A 27522-nucleotide genomic window follows, 5' to 3' on the forward strand; every position below is an offset into this window, starting at 1 on the left:
GTGAGTCAGAGAAGGCTTCACCACAGAGGTAACATGGGAGCTGCACTGAGTCAGCCTTTCCTCAGACAAACAGTTCTGTAAGACTAGGGGCAGAGAGCATTCCAGGCCAGCGGAGGGGACAGTGTGTGCGAAGTCACTGAGATGTGAGAATGCTTAGGTTTCAGGAACAATGGGAGCAAGTCCTCAGTGTAGCCAGGACACAGCCCTCCGGGTGGTGAGAGAAGAGATGAAATAGGGCCAGATTATGGAATGTGATCACCTGGCTGAAGAATAGGATAGAATATTAGCCTAAAAATCATTTTTAGTTAATGACAATGGAATGATAAAGAGAACGTGTTTAAAGAATAAATTGGTCAGAAGAGAATCCTACAGCAGGACAACTGTTGTTCATTATAAAGCACTTTCAAAAGGGCAAATCTCTTTATATGAATGGCAGCTTATAAAGTTGGGTTGTACAGATTGGTTAAGCATTTTATGCCTTGACCCTAAACTTAAAGCTTGCCATAAACTTGAGATGTTCTTTTTTAAATGAATTTTTTTTGACAAAAAAAAATTCAAATGGCAATTTAGAAAGAAATAGAGCCATCTGCCCAATAGTTAAGGATTAGATAAGCATTTATATATTTCTTTTAAGTAACAACATTTACAAAGATAAAGTGCTGTGATACCAAAGTAAAACAAACCGAATAGCTTAAATATCAAAAGGCAATTTTAACATTTCATACAAAATGCAAGCAACTTAACTGAAAAATGAAAGCTAAAAAATCTTACTTTATCCTTGAAAGGAGTATGGTATTACCATTAACATTCATGGAAGCTGCCTTACTTCTCTTTGGCTATATCTGGAAGGTAATTAAAACAATCCATTTGGTAACTGAATGAAGTAGGACAGGAAACCAGGTGTTCATGCTACTATATTTTCCACAGATATACCCCAAGGCCAAAGCCCATTTTACCTTTTGCATTTCTCAGGAACCAGGTAGGGGCGCAGCATTTGTCAGCAATCACAGACGGGCAGTAAGTCACTAGCGAACTCTTACAAATTATTTGTTTCAGTCACTGTAGCCAGTGAACTATTGGTTCTGTACAAAGTAGCTCTGATAGAGCCCTTTTTGTATTTTCTACAAACCTTATGCACTCTCAACAGGAAAACTTCTGTACCCACATAATTCTGGAGGCAACTGGTAGCAACCAAGAACCTAGCCTGTTGTTAAGGTAATGGCATACCACCACAAACTATCACCTGTGGACAAATATATACAATTTTGATTTAATTGCTAAGATAAAGCAGAAAATAATCCAGGTTATCACAGTGACTATACTTTCATTATCCAGATAAACATGGACTGTTTCCCTCCCTATGCTAAACCAAGGACAAGACTGAATGCAAGGTAAACTAGAATTAATCTGCACAAAATAATTATCTAAACTAGTATCAGCAAAATGGTAATTTACATTGTATTCAAATTTTTAAAATTGTTACGTGAATTAAGGCCATGACTAAAAAGTAACAACAGTAAAAAGTATATTTTGTTGAAGCTCCCTCTGGTGAATCTTTACCATTATAGTTAGGGTAAGTGAAGGTAAAAGAAATGGCACTTTCATTTCAGTTCATCAGAGTCTCCTCAACATACAGATGGGTAGCTCAACCTCTAACCTAAAGGTGTGATGCCCCATCTTCATCATCTTCTCCTCAGACCTGAGAGAGTGAACAAGAAAGGAAAAAAGTATGGCAGCCTTACAAAATTCTACGCCACTTGTTTCAATTCCTCAGTCAAGAAGTCACCGTAAACTAAATGTATCCAGATCAATTACAGTGAGTTACTAAGTGATCACATGAGTAATTTCTAAAGCCACAGCAAGCCTCTTAATAAGGGACTGTCCTCAAACTCCCTGCCAGGAATAGACTTGGAAATGGGAAGTCTGAGAAGAAAGGGACCCACACCCGTTGCCCCCTGAAGGAGGAAGAATGACAAGGTGGGAGTGAGTACCTTCTATTTGAGAAGCGAGTCCCTTTTCTGTTGTATCTCTGGCTTGGTGTTCTCATGCTACTGCATGGCCCTCACCATTGTCATTACAGCAGTTCCGGGACACACATGATCCATGCATGTGTGTTTTCATGGAAACATACCATGGGTATGTGTGTTTTCATCAAAGGCCAGGTTGCCATAATGATCATTGTTCTGTTACAGGTAAGCAGAGGTTGGCTCTCAATGTCCTCATTTGAAAGTGGGATAGTACTATCTACCTCACATAGGTTGCTGTAAAGCACTGCCTCAAGTGTTATTTACAAATGTAACAATGCCTTGCAGCAGACATTTCATTGTCATCTCATTAGCATTATACTTTTTCAATCTCCCAGAGTATATACTACAAAGTTTAACAGAACATTTCTGCATCTTTCTGCAAGTTTTCCCCCTCTGCTATTTTTGACTGTGTTTTTTAAAACTGTATAGGGCTTATTATTGTCCATTTATATAAGTGCTATAATAATTCGCTGGCCAAAAAGCTGGATCTTAAGTACTACAGGACAAAGTTCTGTTTTATAATGTGATTCTCTTTGCTAATGTCAAGATAGGTAAAAAGTCACCCAGAGTATGCCAGGAAGTACAGGAAAGCTGCTTTTCTTAAATATAACTTCCAGCTGCTTTTCTTAAATATAACTTCCCACAGTCCTCAGAGATTATCTAAAAAATGAACCTATATTAAAGTTCTTAGTCTTATATAAAAGGGATATTTTTAGCTCAGTTCTCAAAAATCTCCTAATGTATGCTAAGGGACAAACTATGAAAACAACAATTATTCCAACTAATATGAAATGTAGCTTTTTCATTTTTTTAAAGATTTTATTTTATTAATTTGAGAGAGAGAGAGAGCAAGCAGGGGGAGGAGCAGAGGGAGAGAGAATCCAAGCCGACTCCATACTCAGCATGGAGCCCGACTCAGGGCTCCATCTCTCAAGCCTCAGATCGTGACCCGAGCTGAAACCAAGAGTTTGACACTCAACCAACTGAGCAAGGCACCCCCAGTCTTTTCGTTTTTATTTGCTGTTACAAAGGAAGAAATAATCCCACTGGCATTCTCCAAAACTGAACTTACCATCACTCATTAATATGCAGTGGTGACTGGTTAGCTCAGAGGAGTGGTACTTGGTGCAAAAGCAGCAGTCTGGCCACAACCTCACAGCAGCACAAATATGTTCACTGAAGAAATGAATAACTTCTAGAACTTTCCTCCACAGACAGACATACACCCATTTCCCCCAAATGGAAGAAAGACCATAACCTTTTTTTTTAATAGTCTTCTTGCTCACCTGGGAGAAAAAAATTCTTTTGGGCTATTTTCAACTAACACAATCCAAAATGTCTATGAAAAAAAGTAACAATATGAAACTGACTTTCAAGAAGTTGAAATAGCTAATTTATTTCATACAAATAGACTTAAATTGATTTTAATATTCTTTTTTTCTTATCATAAGGCTGCCAAAGCCTATTATGGACTCTTCTTCCATTTCCCTGGACTAACAATTGTACCCAAATGAAAAGACAGTAACTTAAATCTCATGCTTGGTATAGAAATATATTCAAGGGCAGGACTTTTCTTGTTAAAAGTGAGAATGAATCAAAAGATACTTGGATGCTACAGAGAACAAAAAAATTCTGGGTTTACAATTTAAATTAAAGTTCATTTTTAATAACATGTAGGATGGATGATTTAAGTGAAGAATGGATGATAGGGTTGAATATGAATGCATAGTAACAGACAACTGCAAATATTTGGCTCATTTATTAGGGCATGTGTGTTTCAACTGGCAATGAACATTATACTCTGTTTTAATGAAAGACTTCTCCTCTTCCCCAAAAAGTTACTATTTAACATTGATAAAGTTCCAATAGTGCGTGGAGTATGCAGTTCTTTAGAACAATGCGTACAAGTTCTTGTTCTACATTCTGCTGTGGGAAAAAATAGTATGTATGACTAATTACCATTCTATTTCTCAAACATAAAACCCACAATAAAAACATTTCATATAATTGATCTTAGAGAACCACCTTATTTTATTTTATTTCATTTTTAAAGATTTTTTTATTTTTAAATAATCTCTACACCTAACATAGGGCTCAAACTTACAACTCTGAGATCAAGAAACACATGCTCCTCCAACTAAACCAGCCAGGTGCCCCTAGATTTTATTTTTAAGTAATCTCTACACTTAACATGGGTCTCAAACTCACAACTCTGGAAGCGAGAGTTACATATTCCACTGACCTAGCCAGCCAGGCTCATTTTGGTCAAACAGACCTCCAAATCAACTCCATGGACAGGCAATTCAAACCCCTGTGCAGGCATATCAGGACAGTCCATCCTCCACACCAGTGCTATTCAAAGTGTGGCCCATGGACTGATCAGGTAAGTACAGAACCACAATTAACAGAGTAATTTTATGTCTTTTGAATCCAATATTTAAAAATTGGGGGTTGTGTTTTGCATATCTTTTAAATTTCATTTTCTAGTTATTTATGCTTATTGTATTTTATAAAATTATTAATCTACCCAACTTGAAAACAAAATAAACTAGTGCTTCACCACAGATAGTTTGAGAAGCACTGCTCTATTAAACTCCATCTTTCTAGGCTTTTAGGGTAAGTTGGTCTCCCCTACCCAATATGATGAATTTTAGATAATCTGAACACTGAAGGCAACACTCAGCCATATACAACCTATTTTATCTCAGGACAAACATAGTGATCTACTGGGCACCTGGGTGGCTCAATTGGTTAAGCATCTGCCTTAGGCTTGGGTCATGATCCTGGAGTCCTGTGATGGTGCCCTGAGTCGGACTTCCTCCTCAGCAGGAGAGTCTGCTTCTCCTTTTTTCTCTGCCCCTCCCCTGTGCATGTGCATGCACACGCACTGTCTCTCTCTCTCTCTTTCTCAGATAAATAAATAAAATCTTTTTTAAAAAACCACAGTGATCTTTACATACATGTATTAGCTGTAATTTTGCCCACTAGAATTATGCTAGATGATAACTTTGCTATAGCATGGATTTTTTAAAATAAATTAATTTTTTATTGGTGTTCAATTTGCCAACATACAGAATAACACCCAGTGCTCATCCTGTCAAGTGCCCACCTCAGTGCCCGCCACCCAGTCACCCCTACCCCCTGCCCTCCTCCCCTTCCACCACCCCTAGTTTGTTTCCCAGAGTTAGGAGTCTTCCATGTTCTGTCTCCCTTTCTGATATTTCCCACTTATTTTTTCTCCTTTCCCCTTTATTCCCTTTCACTATTTTTTATATTTCCCAAATGAATGAGACCATATAATGTTTGTCTTTCTCCAATTAACTTATTTCACTCAGCATAATACCCTCCAGTTCCATCCACGTCGAAGCAAATGGGTATTTGTCGTTTCTAATGGCTGAGTAATTTAATATAGGTTCCAACAATTCTCTAAGTTTACACTTGCTCTATTAATGAGATGCTATAGCTAGAAATTAACTTCAGGCAAGTGGGCTAAAAGTATCAAAAGAAAAATATTTAAATAAGTGCTCCTACTGCATGAACTCTAAGAACAACATTTTGAGAAATTCTAGTTGGTTTGTTCTTTTATCAATAGTGTAGATTTATCAACATTACCTCCTTATTTGTAAAAGGACTGTTACCAGTGTGTTTTACATGAATTATAAACCCAAGTGCTCAGGTACAGAGCTAGTGTCCAGGTTAGGCATCCAGGCACCGTAAGCTTCTGTTGGAGATTCTTGATGAGCTACCTCAGTCAAGAACACAAAATGGCTGCCTGTTTAAGTTGGTGGCTGGCCAAGGTCCTTCCATCTTGATCCAGAAATGTACTTTAACAAACATATTTAAGCAACCACTGTATTCAAAGAATTGTATTAGGAGGTGAAGTTATACCAAGATTAATAACACACACTTAAGCCTGGGCTCTGGGGGAATACAACCTAGCAGGGCAATTATGTAAGTAAACAAATAACTATTACACAAAGTGACATCTAGTAGATGCTGTGACATGTTTATAAACCTCTATTTATACAGAAATTTAAAGGAGATAATCTCATATCTAGTTGGGAGGATCTAGATAGGTTTTATGGAATAGAATGCATTGAGAGATGCTTAAGAAGATGGATAAGACAACAACTAGTAAGATTAAGTAGAGAATGAAAAAATGAGCATGAGCTTAAACACACACACACATACAACTCATTTAGTTTCTTGCCTACGAATATCCTTGTCAAAGTTTGTGGCAATAGTACTAAAAACTATTACATCATTCATAAAAGTTGTAAACTGCTAAGGAAATCCATTCATTCAGCACTGGATTATGTGGTATTTTGTGGTTGTTAACTCAATAAGTGAATGTAAGAAATCAGATTCCAATGTTAGGAAAAGGACAGTCCACTCAAAGAAATTTTCAGTTTATATCTATAATATTAACAAGATCCTTTAATTATAAAATATTAACATCAACTTCTTTAGGTTGATCAGAGGTACAAAAGCCTAGAACTATATATTATATAGAATATACAGAGTGAGAGGTGACAAGCCAGAAGAGAATATGTCAGTATGTAAGTATTACCTACAATTATCAGATTCTTGGACTGGACCAAAGTATCAAAGGGAGGGAACTCTTCTGCAAGCTGAAGGACATGTGGACATACAGGTTACAACAAAATAAACTTACACCACATAATCTCCTCTACCCGACACTTCATCTCAGCAGATTTCCCAGGGTCTCCTGCACAATTAGCTGCTAATAGGTTCCAAATTATGGGCATCCTGGTCTACCAAGAATGAATATCTACTGAATTTCTTAAGAATTGTTTTGAGATTTGACTCATTTATTCATGAGAGACACAGAGAAAGAGATAGAGACATAGGCAGAGGAAGAAGCAGGCTCCCAGTGGGGAACCTGATGCAGGACTCCATCCCTGGACCCTGGGATCATGCCCTGGGCCAAAGGCAGATGCTCAACCACTGAGCCACCCAGGCGTTCCTCTCAAGAATTAAAAAAAAAAAATCAGCTGTTTCTTCATCTTTGTGCCTAGAAATTATACTTTTACCATTTAAGCTTTTTTAATACAAAATGTGGGATCCCTGGGTGGCGCAGTGGTTTGGCGCCTGCCTTTGGCCCAGGGCGCGATCCTGGAGACCCGGGATGGAATCCCACGTCGGGCTCCCGGTGCATGGAGCCTGCTTCTCCCTCTGCCTATGTCTCTGCCTCTCTCTCTCTCTCTCTCTCTCTCTCTCTCTCTCTCTCTGTGACTATCATAAATAAATTAAAAATTTTTAAAAAAATAAATTTAATACAAAATGTCCTTTTTCCTATATATTGCAAATATTCCTCTTATTTTTCTATGTTTTAATCTATCAAATATCTGTCAATGTAATTGGAAGAACACTGGCTTTTTGAGAATCAGAAGGATGTGGATTTTCCTGAGTGTAACTCATACCTGAGAGAGTAGTGGGAGATGAGATCAATGAAGGATGTCAAGAATCAATCTTGATGCAAAGATACCTAGGAGTATAATTGTTATTATTGTGAGTAATATTTATTGAGTGCTTGCTGGGTGCTTCAGATGGATTCTCCCTTTTAATGTTCACAACATTCTTATAAGTACACTTATTAACCTCATTCCACATAAGAATAAGCTGAGGCAGAAAAAAACACATTTAATCACTAATATTTATATGAATAGATTCTTCTTTTTCTTTAGGACTAAGGGCAATAATAACACTGTCTTCTGGGAGAAAAACAAGAAAGGCAGAATCATAAGGTACCATTTGGATGCTCAAAGTAATCACACAAATTGAGATCTCCAAACTCAATGCAATCCCTATGAAAACTCCATCTGGCTTTTCAACAGAAAGTGACACACTGATCCTAAAATTAATACAGACATTCAAGGGACCAAAAATAGCCAAAACAATCTTTAAAAAGATCAAAATTGGAAGACTTGTACTTCCAATTTCAAAACATAATCCAAAGCTATAGTAATCATGACTGTGTTCTAGTGGCATAAATGCAGATATATAGATCAATCAGTTAATACAATTGAAGGTTCAGAAAAAGAAACTTTCCTTTATGGTTAATTGATTTTTGGTAATGGTATCTAGGTAATTCAATTGAAAAAGAAGAATCTTTTCAACACATGGTGCCAACACAACCACATATCCACATACAAAGAATGAAGTCGAACCTCTACATTATATTATACATAAAAATTAACGCAAAATGGATCATATACCTAAATGTAAAAGCTTAAACTATAAAACTCTTAAAAGCAAACATAGTGCAATCTCTGTGACTTGGATTGGACAATGCTTTCTGAGTCATGAACCCAAAAACACAAGTAATACAATCATGAACAGATAAACCTGAAACCATCAAAATTAAAAACCTTTATGCTTCAAAGGACACCATCAAGAAAATGAAAAGATAGCCCACAGAATGGGAGAACACTTTTGTAAATCACGTATGTGTTAAAGGCCTTGTATTCAGAATATGTAAAGTTTCTTACAATTCAACAATAAAAAGACAAATAAATAGCCCAATCAAAAAATGGGCAAAGATTTCAACAGATATTTCTCCAAGAGAGACATACAAGATGCTCAACATCATTAGCCATTAGGGTAATGAAAATCAAAACCACAACGAGATACTTCATATTCTTTTGTATAGCTGAAATTGAAAAGACAGATAATAACAAATGTTGAAAATTGCAACCCTCATATATTGTTGATGGAAACATAAAATGATATAGCTACTTTGGAAAATAGTTTGGCAGTTCCTTAAAATATTAAACATAGAGTTACTATATGACCCAGCAAATACAGTCCTATGTATACACCAAGAAAAATGAAAACATATATTCACACAAAATTTGTACATAAATGTTTATAGGAGCATTAAGCATTACTTATAATAGCTAAAAGAGGAAACAATTCAAAAATTCCCATTAACTGATGAATGGATAAAGAAATGATGGTATATCCATACAAAATAATAGTATTTAGCAATAAAAAAATGAAGTACCAATGTGTGCTACAACACAGATGAACCTTGAAAACACTATGTTCAGGGGAAAGAGCCAGTCACCAAAGGTCACATATGATTCCATTTACCTAAAATGTCTAGACTAGGCAAATCTATAGTGATAAAAAATAGATTAGTGATTACCTAGGGGCTAGGAGATTTGGGGGGTAGAATGCAGCTGATAATGAATATGTGTTTCTTTGATGGGGTGATGAAAATGTTCTAAAATTGACTGTGGTAATAATTGTACAACTCTGCAGAAATACTAAAAACACGGGATTGTACATTTTAAATAAGTGAATTTCATGGTATGTAAATTATACCTCAATAAAGCTGTTTTTTTAAAACAAACAAACAAACAAACAAATAAACAAACAAGGCTTTGAACCAATTAGGGTATAAAATGGAGTAGGGGGGTGAGGGGCTGATAGGCACCACACACACAAAGGGATAGGAAATGGAATACCCCTGCCTCGGATGTTGAGTTTTGCTGGCCACCCAGGGACTGAAGAAGGGAAAGGGGAGTATTTGCCAAGGAGAAGGCTAGCTTTAATATTTGGATAATCTTTTAAGATTATCTTTGAAAGTGTTGGTGACAAGTTCTTAGCTGTCATGCCCCAGTTATAGCAGAAGGAAGTGCAGGGAAGGTTATAAAAAGCATGCATTGTTCCTTAGGAACTAACTTGACCTTGGGCTTCCTGAAATCCTACCATCTAACTCATCCATTGAGCACAGTGTCCTAAAGCCAGTTAATTCAGTCTGTGGGTGGCGGGTTATTTCAGAAGAACAAAAATCCCTAGAGTGCCTGTCCCCTGTGACCTGAATATGGGTATCTGCAGATTCTGAGAATTCTTGGAGCCTTCTCCAGAATTCCTAGTCATTTTCCTACTTGGCCATGTGATAAATAAGTAAATTAACGTTACTTTAAAAATTTCAAACTAACATTTTAATTTAAAAGAAGGCTTCTTAGCATGTACCCAGTAAAGCACAGCTGCAAATCAGTGATAGGCAATTATTTAAGATGAATAGGCATTAGAAATCTGAGGTTACCCAACTCAAGGTAGGTTCTGTCAAGTTTGTACTGTAAAGTCCTCCATTTGTAAAGTTTAAATAGGATGAAAACACTGTGAGGCTGTTGCTGCCTTTCCAAAAGAGAAAACAATATTGTGTTGTTGTTTTTTTTCCACAAAATTCCTGCCTGTATTCACTTCGATTAAGCATATTTGATTTAAAAAAAAAAAAAGTATGTTCAGCAAAATATCAGAGGCTAGAATACAGAACAATTTAAAAGGTAACAGTAACAAATGATAGGTTCTCCATATAGTAAATCTTCTGAAATACATATAAAAGGAATTATATAGAAGCCAACTTTTTATTTAATTCTGAATTTATTTGTGTTTTAGTTCAAGAGTAGTAAAGATTTCCTAGGACTTTATCCTAAGGAAAGAAAGAAAGAAAGAAAGAAAGAAAGAAAGAAAGAAAGAAAGAAAAAGAAAGAAAGAAAGAAAAGGGGGAAAAGAATATGCATTAAGTTATCATTATTACATCATCATTTTTAACAACAGAAATCCGGAAACAACCTAAGTGCTCGAACATGAGGATATGGTAATTAGTGCATGACACATGTACCCTATGAAATATTATGGAACTGTCAACAATGGAAAAATTGTTAGAATACTGTTTTATAATTACAGAGCTAAACTGTATGTAATAATTACAACTGTACATCAATATATAAACATATTGAACAAGAATGTAAAAAAGCACACATAAAATGCATTATGAAAGTGAGAACTTCTATGATATTTTGCAAGGGAAAGGAGCTGGGAGAAATATATTTTGCTAATTATACGCTTACGATTTTACTTGATAGGTATAAATTTGTTAACATGAAAGGTGTCCATAATAAATTTTTAAGTCAACAAAGATGGTATGATAAAATTATGTTTTTGTTTTTACTAGTCAGTGTGGAATTTTTAAAGCAAATTTATTTTTATAATTTATATACCAAAAAATATACCCATCAATAGTTTTCAGTAAATTTGCAGAGCTAAAGCGCTCATCATCAAAATCCAGATTTGGGACATCTCCATTACCCCCAAAAGTTCCCTCATATTTGCTTGCAGCCAGTCTCCACTTTCATCTCCCCCTCCCTTCCCTACTGATCTGCTAGCTCTATAAACACAATTTGACACAAATGAAAAAATAATAAAAATAAATCAGATGTCCATATATTCACACAGAAAAGTCAGAATGGACATGCACCAAAACTTTATGCAATGGTCCATTTACAGATAATATTAACTAAATTTTTAAAAAGTGTTTTTCCTGAAAATTTTAACCACTTAGCATCTACTGCCTACAGAGAAGGGTTTTGGTTTTGATTTCTGTTTTAAACAGGATATATAAGAATTTCACATAACTATGGCAGATTGTGCAGATGTATTATTTTCACTTTCTACCAAAACACAACTAAAAATGTAGTACAGGGTTTTTTAAAGGCATGAATTTGTAAGGACAAGAGAGAACAGAAGCCAGGGATCAGCAACAAAATTTTTAAGCAGATGGATAAGCAGATGACCTCACAGCATTAGAAAGTTGAATCTCAAGTTAAGCTTAGAAACAACCAGTTTACACAGTAAACCACATATCTCTCCCAAAGGCACTGCCACGTTAGGTTTCAGGTATGAGGATAAAGGTGAGGTTAGAAACAGAAGGATTAACTGGAATTCTCTTTTAAGAAACAGATAAATCCCCAGATCCTTTCCCCAAGTCCAAGTAGGCAACTATATCTTCCTGATTCTGCAGAAAGCTAGGCAAGCACAGTTGAAAGTGGGTAGGTACCATTCTGTAAACAGAGAGATTAGGTGAACATTTTATATAATGAAAACAGACTCCATTCACTTCTAAACTTCTCTAACTCAGCTTCCAGAAAGAAGGCAGGAGGTCAGAAGATTTCACTCTGGAGAATCTAACCAGTCTAAGAGGAAAGACTTAACATATAACAGTGATCTTTTCTTAGTGAAATGGCCCATAGGTAGCAAGACTCACCATGGGATCACAGCTTCTTATCAGCTTTAGGGGGTATTGTTCTTAAATAAGAGCAGATAGCCAGGAACACCAAACAACTGCAGAACACCTCAAACACGGAATACAGGGATCAAAATAAGCAAACAAAAAGCAACCTGGGGCAGATTCTGCAGGGAGAAAAAAATGATTGAACACTTATTTTATAAATATATTCAGAGATATAAGAGGATACATGCATAAAATAACAAGTAGATATAAAAACATACAATTTACCCAAGTGAGTTGAGAATTTGTGTCTACACAAAAAACCTGCACACAAATGTTTATAGAAGTTTTATTCATAATTGCCAAAACTATCCAAGTTGTTCTCCAAAAGCTGAATGCGTAAGCTGTATGGTACATCCATACAATGGACTATATTATTCAAGCTATCAAGGCATGGAGGAAGCATAAATGCATATTGCTAAATGAAAAAGGTCAGTTTGAAAACATATGATTCCAACTATCTAACATTTGAGAAAAGGCAAAACTACAGAAAGTAAAAAAGATCAGTGGTTGCCAGTGGCTTGTGGGAAGGAAGGATGATAAGTGGAGATTTTTAGGGCAAACATTTTGTACAATATGGTAATGATAGATACATGACATTATACATTTGTTAAAATCCATAGAACTGTAAGACACAGTGAATCATAACATAAACTGTGAACTTTAGTTAATAATAAAATATCAGTATTTATTCAATTGTAACAAATGTACTACACTAACACAAGAGGCTAATAATAGGGGAAGCTATGGGGAAGAGTACAGAGGAGTATCTGTGAACCTTTGGTACTTCCTGCTCCATTTTACTATAAACCTGAAACTGCTCTAAAAAATCATCTATTACCGGGATCCCTGGGTGGCGCAGCGGTTTGGCGCCTGCCTTTGGCCCAGGGTGCGATCCTGGAGACCCGGGATCGAATCCCACGTCGGGCTCCCGGTGCATGGAGCCTGCTTCTCCCTCTGCCTATGTCTCTGCCTCTCTCTCTCTCTCTCTGTGACTATCATAAATAAATAAACATTTAAAAAATAAAAAAATAAAAAATCATCTATTACCTAAAACAAAACAAAACAAAATAACCAATAAAGATTCTCTTAAAAATACTGCTACATTAGCAATGAAATTGGTATTCTTACATTACAGGGGTTGCTATAAATTGAAAGAATCTTTTGGGAGATCTTATGCTGTTATGTCTCTAAAACTATAACTTTTAACTGAGCAATTTTACTTTTAGAAATCTACCATAAGAAAAAAATGCAAAGTATGGTAGGGAAGGTCTGTAAGCACCAAGCAAAAAATTGTATCTCATCTAAATTATCCTGTGGGTAAGTGGTTAAATAAGTTATAGTATAGCATTAGATGATAGGCTGCTTTAAAAATTATGGTCATAATTTTAGTAATATCACAGAATATTTAGAGAAGTACTAATTTTAAAAGAATACAAAATTACATATATAATTACAATTACAAAAAATATTTCTGTAAAAATCTGTGTGAAGTCATTGGAATTATAGCCTTCCTTTTTCTCTACTTCTCAAATTCTCTAAAATATTATATTTTATTTAAACAAGGAAAGCGTTTGAAGTGATGAGGAAACTATGTTCTATTACTTTAATTAAACATTGGATTTGGTAATATCTTAATGATACTTTTTCACCAAAGGAGGATTTAAATCTTGAATGATTTTTATAATAAAATATTTGTCAGAAGATAATTTCTTTAAGATTTTATGTATTTATTTATTCATGAGAGACACACAGAGAAAGGCAGAGACACAGGCAGAGGGAGAAGCAAGGCTCCCTGCAGGGAGCCCGATGTGGGACTCGATCCCTGGACCCTGGGATCATGACCTGAGCCTAAGGCAGACGTTCAATCACTGAGCCACCCAGGTGCCCAGAAGATAATTTCTGACAAATATTTAGATACATAAAATTACTTTATAGGACATGTGTTCAGTTGTGTGGAAAGTAGTACTATTCTAATGTGACTAAAATTCATGTTTATTAATTTAAAATTTCTTAAAGTCTTGACTTTTTAAAAAATAAAACATTATTATTAGTGTTAAGATAATTTGAGTTTTAAACTATATAATTGATCAGTTTCTGGTCTAAGTGTGGCATTCCTTTCCTTATGACATCTGATTGCCACTTTATTAATTCAAATCTGGGCTCTGAGGATGATAATTTCTCTATAATATAATGTGACTAGTGTTCTCTCTCTTGTATATTTTTGAAGTTGGTGTAATGAATTGCTTGAAGATTACTATTCTGACTTACATACTCTGAGAACTCTTGATATCAGAACACTCTATACCTAGAACATTTTATACTAAGTGTTCTCAGTGCCACCAAGTACCAAGAATTCAGGTACTAGGTGAAACTGCTCAATGCTAAGTGTAAAATTTCTAGTGTTTATACTAAACTTCATATTTTGAGGAGAATGCTGTTGTAGCCTTAGTATCCTACAATCTACAAGCCTAAATGGCTTAAATACTAAATAAAAAGTCACCTATCACACCTACTTTGTCAGTTTCAACAAGTCTCATGAGTTTTTGTCGTATTTTATTGACAGGCTCTAGAGTAAGGAGAATGTTTTTGATACTTCATCATCCAGCCAATTTCCCAGACTCGTTTCATTTCAGAAAACCATCTACTGATTATTTTTTATTTCTGCTGGGAACCCTTGAATCCAAAATAAGTTCCATCCTTTCTTGTTTTCACTTATCTTCATTACTTCCATGGTCTCACACATTTATTCAACAACTTCAACGTGCTGAATATTGAAGATACAGAGATGAAACACGTGGTCCCTGCTCTTAAGAAGCTTCAAATGGAATTGAGCAGACAGACAAGTCACAGTGTAGTATGGTGCAGTGGTTTATGCAGTTATGACAGGTACAGCATGGTACGGTATAGCATAGCATGAGAGGGGGTCATGGGAGCTGAATTTTGCCATGTTCAGTTTGAGGTGACATTAGGACATCTAAGAAAGTGGGTACCCGGGATCCCTGGGTGGCGCAGCGGTTTAGCGCCTGCCTTTGGCCCAGGGCGCGATCCTGGAGACCCTGGATCGAATCCCACATCGGGCTCCCGGTGCATGGAGCCTGCTTCTCCCTCTGCCTATGCCTCTGCCTCTCTCTCTCTCTCTCTCTCTCTCTCTCTCTCTCTGTGTGTAACTATATAAATAAATATAAAATATTAAAAAAAAAAGAAAAGAAAGTGGGTACCCTAGTAAGCACTTGACAGAGAGCTCTACAAAAAGGTCTAGGCTGGGGATAGATATTGGGAGTCATTAGTATAGGGATAATGAGATTGCCTAGGAAGAATATGTAATGGAAGACTAAGGATGGAATTCTATTTAAGAGGTGGGAAAATGAGTAGCAGCATGCAGAGTACTTGAGGAAAAAGAAAGAGAAAAGCCAAAAGAAAGTAAAGTAGGTTTTAAGAATGAATTAAGGGGTGCTTATATGGCTCAGTCAGTTAAGCAACCAACTCTTGATTTCAGCTCAGGTCATGTTCTCAGGGCCGTGAGACTAAGTCCCCCATGGGTCTCCACACTCAGTGGAGAGTCTGCTTGAGATTCTCTCATTCACTCTGCCCCTCCACTCTCCCCTTTATCTCACTTTCTGAAGAAGAATTAAAAGAAGGAGGAGGAGGAGGAGGAAATCAGTCAACTGTATCATAAGTTCAAATGAATCCAACAGGACAGGAATGGAAGGGGAAAACTTGGAGGGGGCACTTTCATGAGCCCCCTAATGGGGGGACTAAATCATATGATGCTGTGTGGGGAAACAGTAACAAGTAGAGAATGTGTGTTCAAAAGCTGGGCTGTGAAGGGAAAGAGAGATATCCAAGGACAATTGATGAGGAGCATGAGACCCCAAAAAATATCAAAAAGCTTTCTGCCTTTCCTTTCTTCCTTCCTTCCTTCCTTCCTTCCTTCCTTCCTTCCTTCCTTTTTTTTTTTTTTTTAAAGATTTTATCTATTTATTCATGAGAGACGCAGAGAGAGGCAGAGAAATAGGCAGAGGGAGAAGCAGGCTTCCTGCAGGGAGCCCAATGCAGGACTCAATCCCAGAACCCCGGGATCACCACCTGAGCCAAAGGCAGATGCTCAACCACTGAGCCACCCAGGCGTCCCTCCTTCCTTCTTTCTCCCTCTTTCCAACTCCCCTCTCGGTCTTTATTTTGTCTTTCTCTTTCTTAATCTCTTCATTTTCTCTTCCTTCTTGCCTCTTTCCCTTCCTTCCTTCTTTCACTTTTTTGTAGAAGAAACAGAGATTAATTTATAAACTATAGGAAAGAAAAGAGTTTAGAAGCAAAATGTTGAAGATAACACGGGAAGAAGGTATCACAGATGTCCTCCCTCCTCACTCTGAGGAATCAGAAGAGTCAGGACCCAGTATTTGCTGCAGGAAGACCTCATTTTCATCTGTGAAGTAGAAGGCAAGTTCATTTTAGGAAAGCTGAAAAGGGAATAGAAAAATAAGAGAATTAACTTTAGGCAGGCCAGCTGTTCAATGTAATTGGGGAGGAGCTGATTTGGGATCATGTAGGATTTCAGGTCAGATTTCCTAGCAGAGATGAGAAACCATAAATGTAGTTGTTATCAATTGCCCTTGTTGTGTGTTTCTCTAGCAAAGGTCAACAACCTAGATGTAAGAGCAGAGAAAAGTGGATGGTTGGACAGTCAAGTATTGATAAAAGCCAGAGAACATGTCTTGAAAACACTGAGAAGTCTAGACTCTAGGGTTTGTTTACCATAGAAGAAGTGGTATTGTAGAAAGAGTAGAAAGGTAGGAGCAGAGATCCAATAGGAATAAATATATAAGAAGAGATGCCCACAGGCATTCACATGTAATAATTAAACCCAAGATGAGTTCATGATGAAACCGGATGAGGGTGAGGGAGGGACCTTAAGAGACCAACTACTTCATTCTTTGGCCGCCAAGCAGGACCATCCAGACTTCCAAAGGAAAAAGACTCTATACTATTTTCAAAACACCAAAAGTAGATATTTCTCCACATCAGAGGTCAGGGAAATTTTTCTGTAAAGGATCATATAGTAAACACTGCAAGCTTTGATGTCACAATTATTCAATTCTGAGTTGTAGCTTAAAAGCAGTTACAGACAATATGGAAACTCCAATAAAACTTTATTTTCAATACACATGGTGGATTGGCTTTATTTAGTCCAGGACCAGTTTGTTGATTTCTGCACCATTTTCTTTTGGTGGATTTGTTCTTTTTCATTGATTATAAGAATGTTTTATATACAAAGAATATTAGCACTCTTTTACATACAATGCCAATATTCTTTCTTCTTGTTTATATTTTTTGTTTTGGCTATTTAAAAAATGTAGAAGTTTAAATAAATATATTCATGTGGTCAAATCTATCAATTTTTTGTTTTTGCCTTTATAATGATGTTTAGAATGATCTTCCCTATATTCATATCATTAAATATCTCCTGTTGTTTTTTCCTAGAGCTTTTAGAGAGAATATGTGTGTGATAGATAAGAACACAAACTCCAGGAGTGCCTGGGTGGTTCAGTGGGTTAAGTGTCTGCCTTCAGTTCAGGTCATGATCCCAGGGTCCTAGGTTCTAGCCTCATGTTGGGCTCCCTGCTCAGTGGAGAATCTGCTTCTCCCTCTCCTTCTGCCCCACCCCTCACTCGTGCTCTTGCTCTTTCTTTCAAATAAATAAAATCTTAAAAAAGAAGAGAAAAGAAGAGTAATAAGAACAACAATACAAACTCTGGAGTCAGAATGCTGAGGTATATGCTGCCTGTAGCAAAGTGTCCACTGCCTTAAAATTGGATGTGTGTTAGGCGGTGGGGTGGGAATAGCTCCTATTTATAGGGCTGCTCCAAGGATGGAATGAGTAAAATATGTAAACATGATAAATCAGGTCTTGACACATAATACAAGCTAAATAAATGTTAGCTATTATTATTTTGATATCTTTAAGTCATCTGGAAATTATTCTGATTTAAAAAGTGAGATCGAGGGGCACATGGGTAGCTCAGTGGGTTAAGCATCTGACTCTTTTTTTTTTTTTTTTTTTTAATTTTGATTTACTTATGATAGTAACAGAGAGAGAGAGAGAGAGAGGCAGAGACACAGGCAGAGGGAGAAGCAGGCTCCATGCACCGGGAGCCCGACGTGGGATTCGATCCCGGGTCTCCAGGATCGCGCCCTGGGCCAAAGGCAGGCGCCAAACCGCTGCGCCACCCAGGGATCCCGAGCATCTGACTCTTGATTTCGGCTCAGGTAATAATCTTAGGGTCATGGGATGGAGCCCTGCCACAGGCTCTGAGCTCAGTGTGGAGTCTGCTTGTCCCTCCCCCTTCTCATACTGTTTCTCTCTCTTTCTCACCTGTGCGGACACACACACACACACACACACACACACATCAATAAATAAAATCTTTTTTTTAAAGTGAGACTGAGATAGAACTCCATTCCCGCCCCCCCCCCTTATTTAAATCCATCTCCCATCACCTTTTTTCAATCTTAGTTTCTGCCCTTCCTTCATGAGGCATAATCAACAGTTTAAAACTTTTTTTCACCATTGTTCCAAGTGTGGTATTTAAAAAAAAAATTTATTGATTTATTTGGGGGTGGAGGCAAGGGGAAAGGAAAAGAGACATCCAAGCAAACTCCTTGCTGAGTGGGGAGCCCTAGGCAGGGTTCAATCTCACAACCCTGAGATCACAATCTGCGGAGAAACCAAAAGTCCAAACTTAACCAACTACACCACCCAGGCACTCCATAAGTGTGATATTTTCTTAATTTAAAACTAAGGGCAGCCCCGGTGGCCCAGCGGTTTAGCGCCGCCTTCAGCCCAGGGTGTGATCCTGGAGACCGGGATTGAGTCATGAATAAATAAATAAAATCTTTAAAAAATAAATAAATAAAAAATAAAACTAAAAATTGTACTTCTTGTATTCATATATTTTATTCCAAAATGCTTTCTGGCTGAAAGGTTTACTATATGATGCCATCTTAAACAACACTTTCTCTTTTCCTTTTTTAAATCACATGAGCTGATGAACTAAAGCAAGGTCCAGAGCCTTAATGCAGCCTGTGAGGTCCAGAGGCCTGACCCTTTCCTACCTCTGTGCCTCTCCTCAGTCCAGACAGCCCTGGCTCCCTTTCTCAGCTCTTCCCCCATGTCAAGCACTTTTCCTCAACCCCTTCATACACTGTGAAGTGCTCTTACTGCAACTCTTCTCTACCTTTATCTCACTCTTCCTTTTCATCTCAACACAGACAGTACATCCTCAAAAACTTCCTCACATCTCCAGTATAAATTATGCACTCTTGTAACTCTTTGCCTTTCTAGCCCTCATCCCAATTGTATGTATAAAATCATACAATTATATAATTATAGACTCATATGTGTATAACTGCCTTCTCTTGGAATAGGAACTCAATATCAGTTGAATTAATGAATAAAAAATTAAAAGTAAATATACAAAAATTTTTAAAGATTTTATTTATTCATGAGAGAGAGAGAGAGAGGCAGAGACACAGGCAGAGGGAGAAGCAGGCTCCATGCAGGGAGCCCAATGCGGACTCGATTCTGGGGTCCCCAGGATCAGGTCCTGGGCCGAAGGCAGGCGCTAAACCTCTGAGCCACCCGGGCTGCCCAGTAAATATAAAAATATTATCAGTAAAATAAAAATCTCATTAACCCATTCTCCACATATGTGAAATTTAAGGCCACTCAGATTTAACTGTATGCTTAATCTATTTATGAAAAAAATTTTTTTATTTTAATTCATTAGTTAATATACAGTGTTATATTTTTAAAAATTTTTAAGACTTTTGCATCATAATCATTTGTATACAACTAGATGCTATTACTACATGTTAATTATTTGTAAGCAGCTAGTAAAATGATCATTTATGCTGAGATAAAAACATCTTTATGAAAATTCTATAATCAAAAATTTTATGAATTCAAAATTAGCCTTTTCTCCTTTTAGTCTGAATTGAAGTTTTACTATTGTCAGTACATTCATTCCTGCATTTATCCATTTAATCCGTCATTTAAACCCACAAGTTTATTGGTTATCTCATAGGCATTAAGCCCTGGTGATTGAAAGATGTATTGTACATGGTCTGTGCCCTCTAAGAGTTTACAGCCAAGTTAAATATATGCCAACCAGGTATTACAGCCAAGGAGCAGTACACACAGAGGGCTGCTTGTCATCTGGAGGGGTCAGGGAAGACTTTTTGGAAATATAGTTGAGACTTTACTATCCATGTTTTAACTGTCTATAAAGAGAAATATTCAGTGAAATATCTTTAAGAAATAACAAGAGATAGTAAGTCTCATTTATTTATAAATTCTTGTGAAATTCACTTTTCACATTTGCAAAGAATCCCTTTATCCATTTAACTGTCTTCAAGACAACTAAATTTCACTCAACCATAGTGTGGCAGAAGCTGACAAGATGCTCACCAAATCCACTTCCTCTCCCCAGAGACACAGCCAAACAGCATTTCCTAGTTCTCACAATAGAATGTGTCCACCGTGATGGCCAGACAGCTAAATGTTGTGTGCCTTCCCTATACTCTCCTCCTTCCAGGGGGATCCTGGAGGCTGGAATTCTAAGAGGGCAACAAAAGATAAAAGGATCCTAGATCCCTGAGCAACTTCAAGGAGAAGCAACTCACCATGTTGGATTGCAATGTGAGCAAGTAAGTAATTAAACTATTGAAATTCCAGCAGTTAGCTTACCCTAATGAATCATTCCACTGTGAGGGCAGGGTAGGGTAAGGGTAGTATGTAGCCATCAGAATTTTAAAGAATATGAGGATGACAAATACTCTGAGCCCCTTTTCAAATACTCATCTCGCCTTCTTCTTTGCTAATAGGACCCAAGTTTTGTTTGGGGTGCCAATGCATGCAGCTCCAGAAAGAGCATTTTGATTGATCTAATAAGTTCACCATGAAATTCATGTTCCTTATCTTTCTAGATTTTCTGCAGTAAAGGATGGCCAAACACCCAGTTCTAGCTCAGGAAACTAGACCTAAGGGGAGTTTCCTACAGGGATTTCTAGGAAAGGTTTTCCTTTTCTAATAAAAAGTGACCTGCATGGCTGGCATCATCCCTCTCCCCCACCCTTGACTCAACCAGGGAACTGCACAACTGGGGTTGCATTCTGAGCTAATTCAGTCAATGCATTCTGAACTAATGTAACATATTTGTCAAGCCCATGAATTTCTGAGCTGATAATGGGATATGCATAAAAAGAAGGGTGCATGCCCCATCTAAAGGCATTCAGAGATAATTTTTAATTTAAATATTGAAATGACAGAGGCCTCAAAGGGTCCATGGCCACTCAGCCCATGAAATCTTAAATATAAAAGCCTATTAACACTACCCTTTAATTTTTTGTCATCATCTGTCAAACATAGAACAATAGTTTTATCTCTCATGCTTTCTTAATGTGCTTCTTTTTTTTTTAAAGATTTTATTTACTTATTCATGAGAGACAAAGAGAGAGAAGCAGAGACATAGGCAGAGGCAGAGAAGCAGGCTCCCTGTGGGGAGCCCGATGTGGGACTCCATCCCAGGACCCAGGGATCATGACCTAAACCAAAGGCAGATGCTCAACCACTGAGCCACCCAGGTACCCCTTAATGTGCTTCTTTATCTTTCTAAAGATTTATTTGAGAAAGAGAGAGCGAGGGGTGGGGGCAGAGACAGAGAGAGAAAGAGGCTGAAGCAGACCCCATGCTGAGCACAGAGCCTGATGTGGGGCTCAATCTCATAACCCTGAGATCAGGATCTGAACTGAAATCAAGAATCAGACGCTTAACCTTCTGTGCCATCCAGGTACCTCTAATGTGCTTCTTTAAATCAGTACAAAGTGTTGGCTGAGAGCTCAGGCTTTGGAGTCCAACTTCCTAGATTCAGATCCCAGCTCTGGCACCTATTGTATGAACTTAAATGATACTAAACTTCTATACATTCTTTCTCATTTCTGAAATGAAGATTATAGCATATGCTAAGAATGGCAATAAGGACTAGATGATATAATCAGTATAAGTTCTTAGTAGATTGCTTGGCTCATAATGCTTAGTAAATATAAACTTTTGTTTTAACTACATCTAAATTTCACCCATACAGCCTCAAGTAATGAAATAATCCATTATCTGTGAGAGGATGTCTGCTACCTATGGATGTAAATGTGCTTTATGTTCAGGGCCTCCTGGTGAGTAAACTAAAGAATAATTAAGGTTGCATGACAGCCTTTGGACTGCTTGGGTTTTAAGCAGGGTTAAAATAACATCACGGCTAAGTTGTTTTAAGTAAAGGATTAGAGTAAATGACTAAGAGTCAAGGGCGGGATATGAGAGGACACTAGAGGGGTATGGGCTGTGTGCCCTTTCCTGCCCTGGGAACTCTTGGGCTTGTGGACTCTGGAGCCTCACTCCAGACAAGATGATAAAGAGACAAGAGGTAGCAATAGCCAAGATGGTCATTCCAGCAGCAGTTGCATGCCAGACTCCCTCTCAACACTCCACTTACCTTCCCTGTGCTTCTCCAAAATGGAACATTCACCATTACAAGGACGTGGATCGTGTTTTTTGTTTCCACATCTCTGCTCATGCAATTTCCTTCCCTTAAAAATTCACCAGCCCATCTCTGCCTGTCAAAAATCTATTCATTCCTCAGTCTAACATAAATGTCTCCTCTTTCAAGATAACTCTCTAGTTTCCCCCCCTTTAAAAAAAAAGATTTTACTTATTTATTCATGAGACAGACAGAGACATAGGCAGAGGGAGAAGCAGGCTCCTCACAGGGAGCCCAAAGTGGGACTTGATCCCAGGACCCTGGGATCATGCCCTGAGCCAAACACAGATGCTCAACCACAGAGCTACCCAGGCGTCCCTCTAGTTTTCCCTCTCAAATAGTCTCCCTGACATTTTTAAATCCCTGTTGAGCTTTATTCATTCAAGAAACATTTTTAGGTATGTACTATAACAGAACTATCTCATTGTGCTAAGGGGCATGGTCTTGATCCTTCAGGAATAGTTTATAATGGTTATAACAAATTGAATTTATTTGTACCCTCTCTCTCCCCCAACTGGATATGTACTGGCTACAAGAAGAGATATATGTATGTGTAATAGAATAGTAAAGGAAAGTTTAGGTCCAAGAGAGAGAAGGAATAAAACATGCTCAGCATCAAATGTAGCACCTAGGAAACCAGGCTAAATAAAAAGGGAAACACAATGATCTTTTATCACAACATTCTGTTATCAACAGAGAAGAGGATGCATACCAGTTCCTCAAAGCAAATAAAACGTATCCCTTACTCTAAAGGATCATATACTTCCTCCCTTGGATTGTTACAGAGGTTTCAAATAGTTACATTTCAATGTCAAAACTGCTAAAACAGAGGCATGTATAATAGGATGCGAAGTAGTTCACTAGATTTCAAATTCCTTAAATGTAAATAATACATTTTATTCATAGCAACAGGGACAATAATGCTATCTTAAAGGGCAACTCATCAGAATACCATCCTAGATTGCGTTTTCAGAATTAAGTAAGCTGAAATAGGATGCAAGGATTTAAATGATTGTCAGTCACTGTTCACATCCCATAGAGATGAATGTAATATTGAGGCATATGATAAAAATATACCCATTTTTACATCTGCCTGTAGGAGACATTACTTAGGTAATCAGATATTATAGCACACATACTTGGGATTTCCAACTACTCACCCAATGAAAGCATCCCTCTCCCTAAGGGTATAATAAGACTTCCTTAATGCTGGAATCATTACCAGCTCCAGGCATTCCCCTTGTCATTTATCAACAACGAACTACTTGGGCAGAGAACTTTCATAAGCCTGTTTGCTTTCAGATGTGACCAATTTCCCCATTCAAACTGTAAGATACTGACATCCTAAAATTTGTCCCTAAACTCAGGTCCTGTGTTTGGAGAGGTATGAGACTTCAAGCAATGATGAATACTACCACCAACAATGGAACTGGTAATTGGCTCTGAAAGTTCCATTAATAAAATTCTGCTCAATTAAATAAGCACCTAAGTACTCTCTAGGCACAAGGCAATGCACCCAGAGCTGAGAGAAACACTTTGCCCTTTACACCCAATACAAAGAGAAGAAATAGAAAAGGTCTCCTATAAGTGAAAGGGGTGTTTCGGATTACACTGTGCTCATCAGGCACCTGTCTCCCCCTATCAATTCTATCACAATTGCTAGATTCTGATCTTACATCTGGAAAGTTCCTGTAATTCATACCCTTTAATTCTAGTTTTCAACAACATCAGAACTACATGAAACATAAAGCAAAAAACCCCTGAAGCCCAGGCTAATGATGTGATTCTCTTATAATGCATTTCCCTATCTGCACTTGGGATACCTGGAATCTCACTTTGCCCTTCTATTGTGTCTCAGTTTCTCAATTTGCAGAGTTATGATTTCCACATTCAAGGTTTCACCTATTAGGCCTCAGGGCATTGGAGGAGGAATAGGGAGAGGTCATGTTCACTTTTTTAGACACAGTAGTATTCTGGCCTCCTGGTCACCACCAAAAAAAAAAAAAAAGAAAAGAAAAAAAGAAAAAAAAAAAGCTTATCTTAAATCTCCTCTGTCATTTCTACTATTCCTGGAGGGCAGAAAGCAATAGTGGAAAAAAAGTTCCTGCAAATACCTTCCCTTATCACACTTTATGATTGGAAGAGGTCATAAGGCAATCAAGCATGTGCTTCTTGTAGTTATTTCTTGTATCAACAGGTATTTACTGAGCCCCTACATCTATGCTGGGATCTGAAGAATCCAAAAGCAGTGAAAACACTGTTCCTACTCTGGAGATTTATAGTTTAATAGAGAGGTAGGGTTTACCCAAAAGCCCAATTGAGACCAGCTAAGTTGCAAATCCTCTGATACTAACAATAAAAGAAGAAATCAACCACACAATCTTAGAACTGAAGGAAATCTAGGGAAGAGGGAACCCAACCCAACCTCTCTCCATAGGCAAAAATCTTCCAAAATCCTTGGCCAGGGTCTTTAAGCTTCTGATTAATATAAAACTCACATTTCACATAATACTCCATTTAATTTTTTGAAGCCTCTCATAGCTAAAACATTTTATCCTATTTTGAACAAAAATTCTCCCCTACTTATCATTCTATACAGCAATGATTTAAAAACCTCAAAGTAGCGCAATATATCTTTGAGGATATATTGCAGTATCCGCAGTTAAAAGTAGAACTCTTCTGTTGGGAGCTGCAAAGGGCCCTCAGCATGTCCCCTAGTGCCCCCTGCTCTATCCCTCTGCAGCCCAAGGCACATCAAGATGTCTGCAACTCTGCAGAGCAAAATTTAAAAACCACTGCTTTAAAGGTAATGAGAAGCAAATCTAATTCCTGCTGCACATATCAGCCCTGGAAGACAGCTATCTTGTCTCTCTCTAAATCTTCTTGGATTAAACTTGTCCCTTTCAAATATCTACTCCCTTTATATAATTTTCTTCCATATCTCCTCCATCCTGGTCACTCTTCTTCTGAAAATGTAGAAACCATATCTAAACATAATTCTTTAGATACTGTGATCAGCTAAGGATGCTGCTCTTGGTGCAGCAATAGAAGTTAAGGAGGGCTTAGTGAATGAAGAAGGACCTGAGCTAGACCTTGAGAAATGTAGGATTTAGGTAGAAAGGAGAGAAGATAAAATTCCAAGCTGGGAAGATAGCATGAACAAAATACAGAAATTAAAATGAGGGCCTCCTGACACACTTTGAATACTTCTCCAGGCTCTTAACTGGTTCTTTCCATTCAGCCAGCTGCCCACTCTCTTATATTTCTTGGAAGAAAATTAAGCCAGATTTTATCTCCATGAATGTAGGCTTCTGTGTGCTGAAACCAAACAAGGAACATGATCTGGGCAGTACTAAAACTAGATCATTTCAATATTGTAGTTATTGCCACAGAAGAAAGTACCTGACAAAGATGTTTAAGTCTAAAAAAAGTGTGTCACCTTTCAATGAGTCAACATCTTGATAAGAAGATTCATAAAGGTTATAGCACTACTGAAGAGGATCCTTGGGAATCCTCAAATCTAAAGTCAACCCAAAGAACATCTTGCCTCTAAAAAATTATCTTTTGCTTTGTCACTCACCAAATCATTGGTGATATGTGCCACAAATGGTCTCCTGGTTGTAAAAACAGCATTTTCATATTTCATATATATATATGAGTGCTAACCCCCCAAGGCAAAACATCTTGTGAAAACAAATATTAAAAGACTGATTTTTTGGTAAATGTAACCTTCAAAATCCATCCTCTCATGTTACTTAATTTTCCCACTTACAGATAAGAACTGAAGCACATCAATGGTTCATATAATTTGGTTTGTTATTCAAGAATGAAGATCTTAAAGATAGGATATTTCACTATATACTCCTTCCTATAAAATGTGTTCATTATTGATTACATGAATATTTACTATTTCATATTATAGGAATGTGATTTTTATAAGTGCAGTCCTCACAAACCTGGAGAAATTGAGATCTTGTCCTAAATTTTAATATGTGTTATGAATCTAAAAATTTTAAAGGTGTCCAAAAAAACTGATCTTACTAGCATTCAGGGTAATTGATTCAGACATTTTATTTCCATTATTTTCTCTTTTCCTTCATCTCAAAAGGGGATAATCTGAATTGCTCTAATCTGAAAAACAACAATAAGTGTAGCAAATACTTGACAATGAAGATGGAAAGCCTCTAAAAATCTGTTACCTTAGTAACGGCAAGAATGTGGAAGAATAAGAATACACTGTCAGGACATCATTTCAGATTCCACAGATTTGAGGCCTAAATACAGTCAGCTTTCATTAGCTTTTTGTTTTTCCCAGCAGGTCCTTGGACTTTGAAACAAAACCTGAATGACAGCTATGAGCAATTCCAGCCTGGCTCCTGATTAGCTATGCCAAACAAAACAACTCTCTGCAGTGTAAACTTTCCAGGCATCTGCAACCAAGCCTCTGTAGAGACTATAATTCCTCAGTGAGATTTGAAGGAGAGTCAGAGGTTGGGGGGTAAAGGGTGACCAGGAGGGGGAAGGGGGGAGGGGAGAAAAGGATAAGACCTTCCCCTCTACCTCGACCTAGTTCCCTGAACTAGTCTGATTAAAGCAGGGGAATAAATAAAGTAGAACTTGTCTTGGTGTTGTTGTCATTGTCACTTTTTAATTCTGCTTATTCTAGATTTAACCGATTCTCTAAATCTGAATGTGCTATTCCAATTAACGTCCATAACATCGTATTCCAAACCACCCATGCATTTAAACCAAACAAGCTATTCTGAGGCCCTATTAGTATCAAATAGAGCAAGGAGTGGATTAA

General features: G+C 37.4%; 1 protein-coding gene and 1 long non-coding RNA gene across 7 annotated transcripts in view; one reads left to right on the top strand and one right to left on the bottom strand.

Annotated features, from left to right (window-relative positions):
- Positions 1-27522, bottom strand: part of GREB1L (GREB1 like retinoic acid receptor coactivator) — a 269533-nt gene that overhangs the window by 222473 nt on the left and 19538 nt on the right. The window lies entirely within an intron of this gene.
- LOC118355210 (uncharacterized) lies at positions 1865-27217 on the top strand. Its single transcript, XR_004817230.2, has 4 exons — positions 1865-1977; positions 20724-20835; positions 22272-22356; positions 27037-27217. It is a non-coding gene; the product is annotated as an uncharacterized LOC118355210 (long non-coding RNA).

This window comes from Canis lupus, chromosome 7, assembly GCF_003254725.2.
Source record: "Canis lupus dingo isolate Sandy chromosome 7, ASM325472v2, whole genome shotgun sequence".
Classification (NCBI taxonomy): domain Eukaryota; kingdom Metazoa; phylum Chordata; class Mammalia; order Carnivora; family Canidae; genus Canis; species Canis lupus.